The sequence below is a fragment of the Syngnathus typhle genome, linkage group LG22, assembly GCF_033458585.1.
Source record: "Syngnathus typhle isolate RoL2023-S1 ecotype Sweden linkage group LG22, RoL_Styp_1.0, whole genome shotgun sequence".
NCBI lineage: Eukaryota > Metazoa > Chordata > Actinopteri > Syngnathiformes > Syngnathidae > Syngnathus > Syngnathus typhle.
The window spans coordinates 6,684,722-6,692,872 of NC_083759.1; the positions used below are offsets into that span (position 1 = coordinate 6,684,722).

At 44.9% G+C, this 8,151-nt stretch overlaps 1 long non-coding RNA gene across 3 annotated transcripts; it reads right to left on the minus strand.

Moving 5' to 3' along the window:
• Positions 1-221: 221 nt before the first annotated feature.
• LOC133146786 (uncharacterized) lies at positions 222-5,617 on the minus strand. Of its 3 annotated transcripts, XR_009711423.1 has the most exons (4): positions 5,377-5,617; positions 3,491-3,618; positions 2,471-2,617; positions 222-2,265 (listed from the first exon to the last, which is right to left on the minus strand). It is a non-coding gene; the product is annotated as an uncharacterized LOC133146786 (long non-coding RNA). The 3 variants fall into 3 exon arrangements; XR_009711422.1 differs by lacking the exon at positions 222-2,265 and having other exon boundaries at positions 2,349-2,617; positions 3,491-3,592; positions 5,377-5,616; XR_009711421.1 differs by lacking the exon at positions 222-2,265 and having other exon boundaries at positions 2,349-2,617; positions 5,377-5,615.
• Positions 5,618-8,151: the final 2,534 nt, after the last annotated feature.

An 8,151-nucleotide genomic window follows, 5' to 3' on the forward strand; every position in this document is an offset into this window, starting at 1 on the left:
TAAAAACCTCATAAAGACTCCACATCTGTTTATTGCAACGCCCGTTGCCGATTCGCCAACGTGGACACCCACCCACTGACCCACATGCACCCATTTAAAGGGCTGCATTTTTTTAATGGCACATACATATACACTTATGTACATACGCATGCAGGTGTTAGCGCTAAGCTACGTCTAAAATGATAATGCATCGTAAACCTCTCAACTGAGGTCATAGTGAATTGTTTTAAATGTATTTTATTTTGGTAGCTTTTCCATTCAAATGTGATATTTAGGAGTAGGCCCACTTCACTGCAGTCACTTATACACTGTTATTCCGTCTTTTCCAGAAATTCTTCGGCTTTTCATGAAATGACTTCAGTTTTCTGAGAAATGCAAGAAGTGTAAGTATGCATTTTTGTACAGTGGTTTACATTTTTGTGTGTAATATTGATTGAGATAAAGAATCTCAAAATGTTACCTGTGCTGTCGTTGACATCATGCAAATGAGCTCTGTATTTTCCGATGATTGTTTCGGTGAATATTGAAAAATTACGTAAATGACACTCTAAAGACAAGATAAGGATTATCATAGGACTGCCTTTTAGCATTTTAATATAATTGTTTTCGTATTTAATCTCATGCTGTACTATACTAATAGGCCCGCACCTGAATGTAATAATTTTTTGGGGGTGGGCGGGTGTCAGGTGCAGATGTTGTGCATCATTTGCGTTAACAACCTCTTGGTCACATGACCCCATTGTCCTCTTGCCTCTTCCCCGATATTTCCCCCCTTCTTTCGTCACTTTTTTTTTCATCCTCGGGCCTGCTCGGCTTTCGGGCCTCCACTAAAACTTCAAAGGTGGTGTTTACTACTGTAACTGGAGCTAGTCTGCACTGCAGCTCGCACTAATGAGCGCACGGACCGCATAGCGCACACAGCAACACATGTTCCCCTCATGCAGGCGGCAACATTCCCGACCGACACCATCACCGCCGTGTCGGCGAGCCAAAGATCCATCACAGATTAACAACCTTTCAGCGCCGGGCTTTGTTGTCTCCATCCTCACCGATGAAGATCTCGGCCTCCCATGTTTACATCCTTGTGGGTGGAGATGTGTGCCAATTATACCGCGTTAAGCCACTTTTCAAAACAAAGCCTCAAAGTATGCCCACTCGCACAACTGCATTATTTTAGTCCTTTAGTTTTAGTCCCTTCTTAAAAAGATATTTAGAAAATTCCTTTGGGTGTAGGTTATAGTCATTATGAATGGTGGATTTAAAAAATATACATATATTACAGGCCTCATGATAACGTAAATTCTAATTGGGCCGAATTAAAGAATGTGTGTGGCCACCCCTGTTTTAACGTCACTAGCACACGTTTCATCATACCGTGAGCGCTCGCAATGGATTCAAGCCTCAAGGGAAGCCTGCATCACCAGCGCAATCGCAAATGGCATCCCTTCTATAACAAATTAGAATTTAATCATGTTTGCCCAGTCTTTCCGGGGGTCTTGCGGTTTGACCTTTCTCCGTGCTGTGTCCTCGGACGGCTGCCATTCTTCCGTAAACACGAAAACAAACACGGCGAAGCCTGGGATTAAACGTCTGGAATGGACGTATTTAGGCTGGACCAAACTCTAGCTGTGCGTGTTTATGCGCGTGTGTGCGTGTGTGTGTGGGTGCGTGTGTGTGTGTGTGTGTGTGTGTGTGTGTGTGTGTGCGCGCGCCTTTGTGTGTTACTAGAGGCCTTGCTTCATTTGTTTGTCATCATTATTCTTTACATAATTTGCCATTTTATAGGATTTTCTGCACTCAAAGACAGTTATTGATTTTAGTTTAAAGCAGGCATGCAACAATCATTTTTCAGTGGTCATTTTAGGATAAATATTTTTGTATCGATATTGTCTTCAAATTATATTTATTTCAAATTATCTCTAGTCCCTTGTCTGGTACGTTTAAATGCATCATCATGTACTGTACATTTTTAGATGCAATGATTTTTTTAGCTGTTTCGACTTTCCATGCTTAAACAAAAACAATGCACTAAAAACAAATAGCTCTCATTGTTTTAATTGAACTATTGGTGTTTAGCTTTCGGCAATAACTTCCTGAAAGCAGACTCGCCGGCCCAGAAATCCAAAACGCTGAGCGTTTATTATTACCCGCTCGCAGTCGACTTGCCTTCAGGGGAGAGTCCCCAGCGTTGACCCCTGGCCCCCTCCGCTGGAGCGCCCCATACACACACGCCGCATTCCCGCTCCCCTCACACTCCTCCTCCCTCTGCTCGGCGTTTGCGGTCCGGTCCGAAAATGTTGAAAGGAGAATAAACCATTTTCAAGGGAACAATATTCGTGTTCCGGGAAGGTCGCTGAGGCAATTTTCTTTTATTGCGGCCCAGCGGCGAAGCAAACAACACTCATGGCTTTGTCCCGCCAAGAACCGATCCCAGCCCATCAAAGTGGACACTCCTCAGAAAGTCTGTTACCTGACGGCCTTTTCCCTCCGTTTGTAGCCCCTGTTCCAAACTTGGCATCCCCCCTGTGTGACTTCACCCGCCGTCTCCACCTGGGGGCAGAGCACCTGCAGTGCTCGCTATGACGACCATCTGTCTGTCCATCGAGCCCATAAGAACCTGTTCCAAGACACACACAAAAAAAGATGCCTAGTGGACTGGGGTCAAAGTTTAAAGCGGCCCATTTCCTGTCCAGACGCGCGAGGGCTCGGCACCCCCCCCCCCTCTCCAACCCCCTCTTATTCGCGATCCCTATACACAAAGTTTGATAAAAACTAAAACTAGCGCTAAACTGGTTCCACAAGGCCGCGTCATTGTCTGCCATAAGTCGGAAATTTTGCGACAGCCGACTCCAATGGCAAAGTAAAAGTAAATTCCGCTAAGTGGCATGATAATAGTTTTTTGGGCATAATGACACGAGCTATCAAATGAACAATCAAACCATAGTTGACATTTTTGTGCTCGTCAGCGTAAAAGGAAAATAGCAAAGATTTATAATGTCAACGCTCCAATTGCCTTTACTCAAACAATCTTATGTTACATTTAATTAGCAGCGAAACTGTCTAGTGGGTCGTTATGGTCCAAATCAGTTGATGTATGAGCAGAAAAAACGCACTTTAATAAGTCTTGGCTAAACATAGTCTGGTTGTGTGCGTGCGGGCATGTGCAGGCCATCAGGCAGTTTGTACAGCGACACTCTTTAAGCGTCCCTCGCAAAGGTGCCGTCCGGCATCGAACGGCTGCTTTTTCTGTCCCGGGAGCCTCTGCGGTGCAGCGCTAATAGTCGTCAGCGCAGAGATTAATGTGAACTATTATTGGCGTAATGATGGCGCGCGCTATGGTGGTTTCAAACTCTAATTTGTGCATGCGTGTGCAGAAAGAAACACATGATATTAATTGACAAGTTTTGCACGCATATGTATGGAACCCCAAAAATGTTTTGAGAGACTCAAAAAATATGAGAAAAAAAAAAAAACCTTCACAACCACGCACCTGTGTGATGTCATCAGGCCTCTTATGTTGTGGAAGTGATTGACAGCCGAACGGTCGCCGGGACAGTTGTGGGAAGAGAAGGACCTCGTTGCTTTTTCATCCCTGAGGGGAAGTTGAGTATTCCAAATCTAAACAAAATAATGAGGAACACTGGGATGTGCTTCCAGACACAAAAATGTGCCACATTCCATTCTCTACCAGTCACCTAGTGGCAAAATAAAATCATGACCTTCTAACTCCTTTACATTAAGTGGAAAAAAAACCCAGATTTGTTGTATTTATATACGCTATATGAAATCACACATTTTATTGCGCTCACACTCAATTGAATACACATTAAATATCAACCTTTAGAGAACTGTCTTATTTTTGGCCATGGCAGAGGTCGCTATCGCCGCAGGGGAGCGTGGGCTCCCGGCCATCTGGCGTTCAAGGTGTTTCTCCCAAATGTCGGGAGGTGTGAATCCTCCCGTGCCGAGGTTTCTTGCGCAGGCCACGGATCAATAAAGTTAACTGAAAACGTTCACGCACTGCCATCTGAAATCAACCATTTCATGACTCGTTGTTCCTGTAAAAACTGGAAAAGGCCCCCACTTGGGTTTATTAGAAAATAGAGGAGACCTAGGCTGGAATTCCAGAGCGGGACCGCGTGTATACGCTCAAACGTCATAATTTTTATCCATACAAATATTTACTATGGTTTAACTCCTCTGTTAGCATAAGTGAGTGATAATCGACAAGCCGATTTAAAAATTCAAGCAAACAGAGAATATCCCTGTAAACAAATTTAGCAACCTCCTTGCTGCTACCTACAGGACTGGAGTGGAAAGGCGTCTCAAAAATGCCGTTATCTTTTCAATTTTGTGCTCGAAATTATTTTTGGCCATGGCAGAGGTCTCATGCCTGGAGCATTTTTTATTTTCTTAAAGCTCCATTTGCTAACCCATATTGGGATTGTCCCTCCTGTGTGGCCACTTTTTTTTTCCTCCCCAGATATAATTAATTAGTTTAGCGTCCTGAACCACTTTCCGTACGTGGGACATGGGCCATAAAGGCGATTTGTTCAGCCATGTCGTTCTGGTTGCATGATGACTGCTTTATGCTGATGCTCTATTCCATTCAGGCGCTCCCTTAGGGCCGTACAGGAAAAAGGAAGGAAGAATCGTCCTATTTTTTTTTTTTTTTAACAGCCGTCTCTCACTGTGGCAGTTTACCTTAGCCTCTGTTACAAGATAAATCCCCCCCGACAGCTGCCTGACTTTTATGAGACTGTTACCTGCGCTCACCGCTTTATGGCAGAATCCTGCGCATTAACAAGCGCGGATGGAAGGAATTAGCCCGGATGCCACGCTTGCTGGGGGGTGGCGAGGAGAAAGAGGGGAGGGGGCTTGTGTCGTCAGGTGTGACATTAAGGGAGCCAATCTACCATTGGTGGGAAGTAATAAAGTTAAAAAATTTGCTACTGTACCTTATATTCAAATTAACACTTGAACCAGTTTTTTACTCTTTTTTTTTTTAATAGGCTCATTACTTTCTTTTCAACCGGATGATGACCGTGTGAAAAGATAATGCGTTGTCTTGAGCAAGCCTAAAAACCACCAGATCCTGGCATTCAAAAATAGTCTAACCTAAAAAAAAGAAAACCCGTAACACTCTTATTTTCAGTTATCATTGGATAAGGTAGCATTGTTTTTAGTAGTCAGTTGCAAAACGTTAGCAAAGCTATGAGATGTTGTTTTGATAGCATAAAAGTTGAGCCAAAACTAGCTCTTAAACGCAATCATCCGACATGTAGCCTTTTTCTCTTTTGTTTTCAGCATGAACAAAATATTAATAAAATGAGATACTATTGTGCGCACGTACAAAGTATGAGTCGTTTTTCTCACCTCTATAATCCGCCGCACACTTCCGGACATGGCGTTGACGGACAACTAAAGCGAGTTGCGAAAGACTCTGGAATTACAAGCAGGAAGGAAGGAGGGATTTGGCGTGAACATGGTTGAGACGCTAGGTCGTGTTTGTGAGCGTACGCGCCAGCTCGTGTGTTTACGCTGCTAATGGCGGTTTAATTTGATAAGCGGTTGGCGGATTTGTCGGCGCTCGGCTGGGACGGAGGCAGCCTGGGTTCTGTATATTTTGGGTAAACACAGAGAAATTCATTCCAGGTTTCCCCCCTGTGACTCTCTGCCTCACTGGCTTGTGTTTGTGTGTGTGCGTGTGTACTTTGTCAGGGTGCGTTGCCGTGCAAGTATTTTTCCTTAAAGGAGAACTAATCGACTAGATCACAGGTGTCAAACCAAAGGCCCGGGGCCACATCATTTTTATATAGCCTGCAAAATGATTATCACTCAACACCAATGGCTGACCGTGAATTTGGTACCTAGTATTGGGATTGAGCACCAAAAATGTCGGCTTACCAACGCTAACTTTGATGGAACCTTTTCGATGCCCAGCCTTGTATAATTCAAACTCTAATTTAAACCTGGGAGATGCTTGCAGCATCTTTCGAGGGTGTCCTAGGTGAGGCAGGGTTGTCTAAGTCGGGCCTTATAATGTAGTCACAACAGAGGGTTCCGAGCCAAAGGAAGCAGCCCCCCGCCCCTCCCCACCATCCCCAAACAGGATGGGAGGATGAGACCACACGCACTGACTTGTGAGTTCTATACATGTATCTACATATGGATCAAAAACATACACCATGTTCCGCTCTATTGGATTCCGCCACCTATTCTGATGATTTCTGCTTGACCCTGATGGGTTTTCTCGGACTCCCACGTAGGCTCGCACGTCTTCACACAGTTCTTATCGGTACAAAGCACCAACATTCCCAGAGGAAGCCTTTCAATGAATGGCTCCACTGTTTTCCCCTCTAATCTTTTTATTCCTCCTTCTCCTCCTCTTCCTCCTCCTGCCGCTCACTAGGAAGTGGAACCAGATAGGCTTTATCAGCAAAGATAGGCCAGTGCAATTACTCATGACATATTACACATAATAGTACAACAAGGGACGCTTCTATTTGGACCTCCATTGCTTCACATTTTATAATCAAGTTCAATTAGCCTATTGCAATTTTTTTTTACAGCTATTTGGAAAGGTCTTTGCGGAAAACTGCTTGTACTAAATTGTATTTTGTTGTATGATGTCCGGCGTGACACCCTGTTGGAGTTCAAACAAAATAACGCTATGCTCTAGAGACGTGATTACAAATGTTAGCTAACGCTAACGCTCTGTTAGCTAGTGGAAGTTTGATGAAAATGAAACTCACCTAACCAAAGTGTACCGCAGGCAGGTTCAACATAAGCCATCACTTGTGCCATTTTGCGCATGTGTGTGTTTGTGGTGTTATTGCAGGTGTTTGGTAAGGGAAAGTGTGCGTGAGTCAGCTGGGGGTGGCATCCTTCATCACCTTGCGTTGTGTGTGTTGGAGCGTGCAAGATCAAGAATATTCCTGCCTAGGAAGTGAAGGCAGCCCTCGCTGAGATCCGCAGCCACACTGGGATGCTTTGATATATTAGATGTGGAAGCAGAGGGAGACAGGAGGTGCACCAGCAGTGTGTGTATACGCATGTGTGTGTGTGTGTGTGTGTGTGTGTGTGTGTGCACGTGTGACGGTATGTACGTGTGGCGGCGGAGGTAGCGCAAGTGTGTAAACACTCCCCACCGGCCAACACCGGCACCTTCATACTGTGAAGCGTCTGGGACATCCTGTGCAATCGGGATCGCGTTCATAAAAGTCATTTGTTCCAGATGGAAATTGATTTTATCATCGTTGGTGTCGAATAGACGGATTTCCGTCACGGTTGTCAAGTGCTAATTTTGTGGGATTATTGTGTAGAGTTGTAGTGCAGATTCCTTATTGTTGTTTGTATATCTGATAAATTAACGTTTTGGAAGGTAGAGTATTTGCACAGCCACGTTTAAGAACTTTTATTGAAGATCATGACAAATGCGTGCAGCAATATGAGATTTTATTTGACACGCCACCTGGCCGCCCACAGCTTAACTAGTTGTCAGGCCTCGGCCGAGCGAGCGGGGTGCAGCGAGATGGCTTTCGCAGCGTCTCCGCTTGAGCGCCACACCCCGCCTGCCGAGTGGTGAAGGGTGCACCACGGTCCACTGCGCCCACAAAATCACCGCAGTCAGCACGTCTGCACGAGGGAGCGGCTTCGAGAGCGGGGCCCGGGGAAAAGAAAAGCCTTTGCGACCGAAGCAACAATGAAACGTCTTTTTTATTTTCTTAACCTCACGAACTTTCAGCTGAGTTGGACCCGAGTGAAGGTGACGGCAGTTTGCAGTGAACTCGCTTCAAGGCGGAATTATTGAAGCCTCGGGACCTTGCAGTCGACAATCTGCTGGCTGAACTGAAACCCGACAGTTTTGAAACGATCCAATCGTTTCTACGAAAGCTAGCCTTACTCCATCTTGTCTTGTAAAATATTTTTTTTCTTTCTCCCGCAAGAAGTGACAGCGGGAGTTGTCATTATTCAACTCTGCATCCCAGTTTAGTGGTCAATCGGTCACAAACCAGTGAATTAATTGATTCCTTTGCAATCTGTAAGTTATTTCATTAGCCTTATGTTTTTTGGGGGGCAGCATCCAAAACTGGCCATTTGTGGCCGTAAAAGCAAGCAGCCTTTTATGTGTCCGTGCTGTAGGTACCA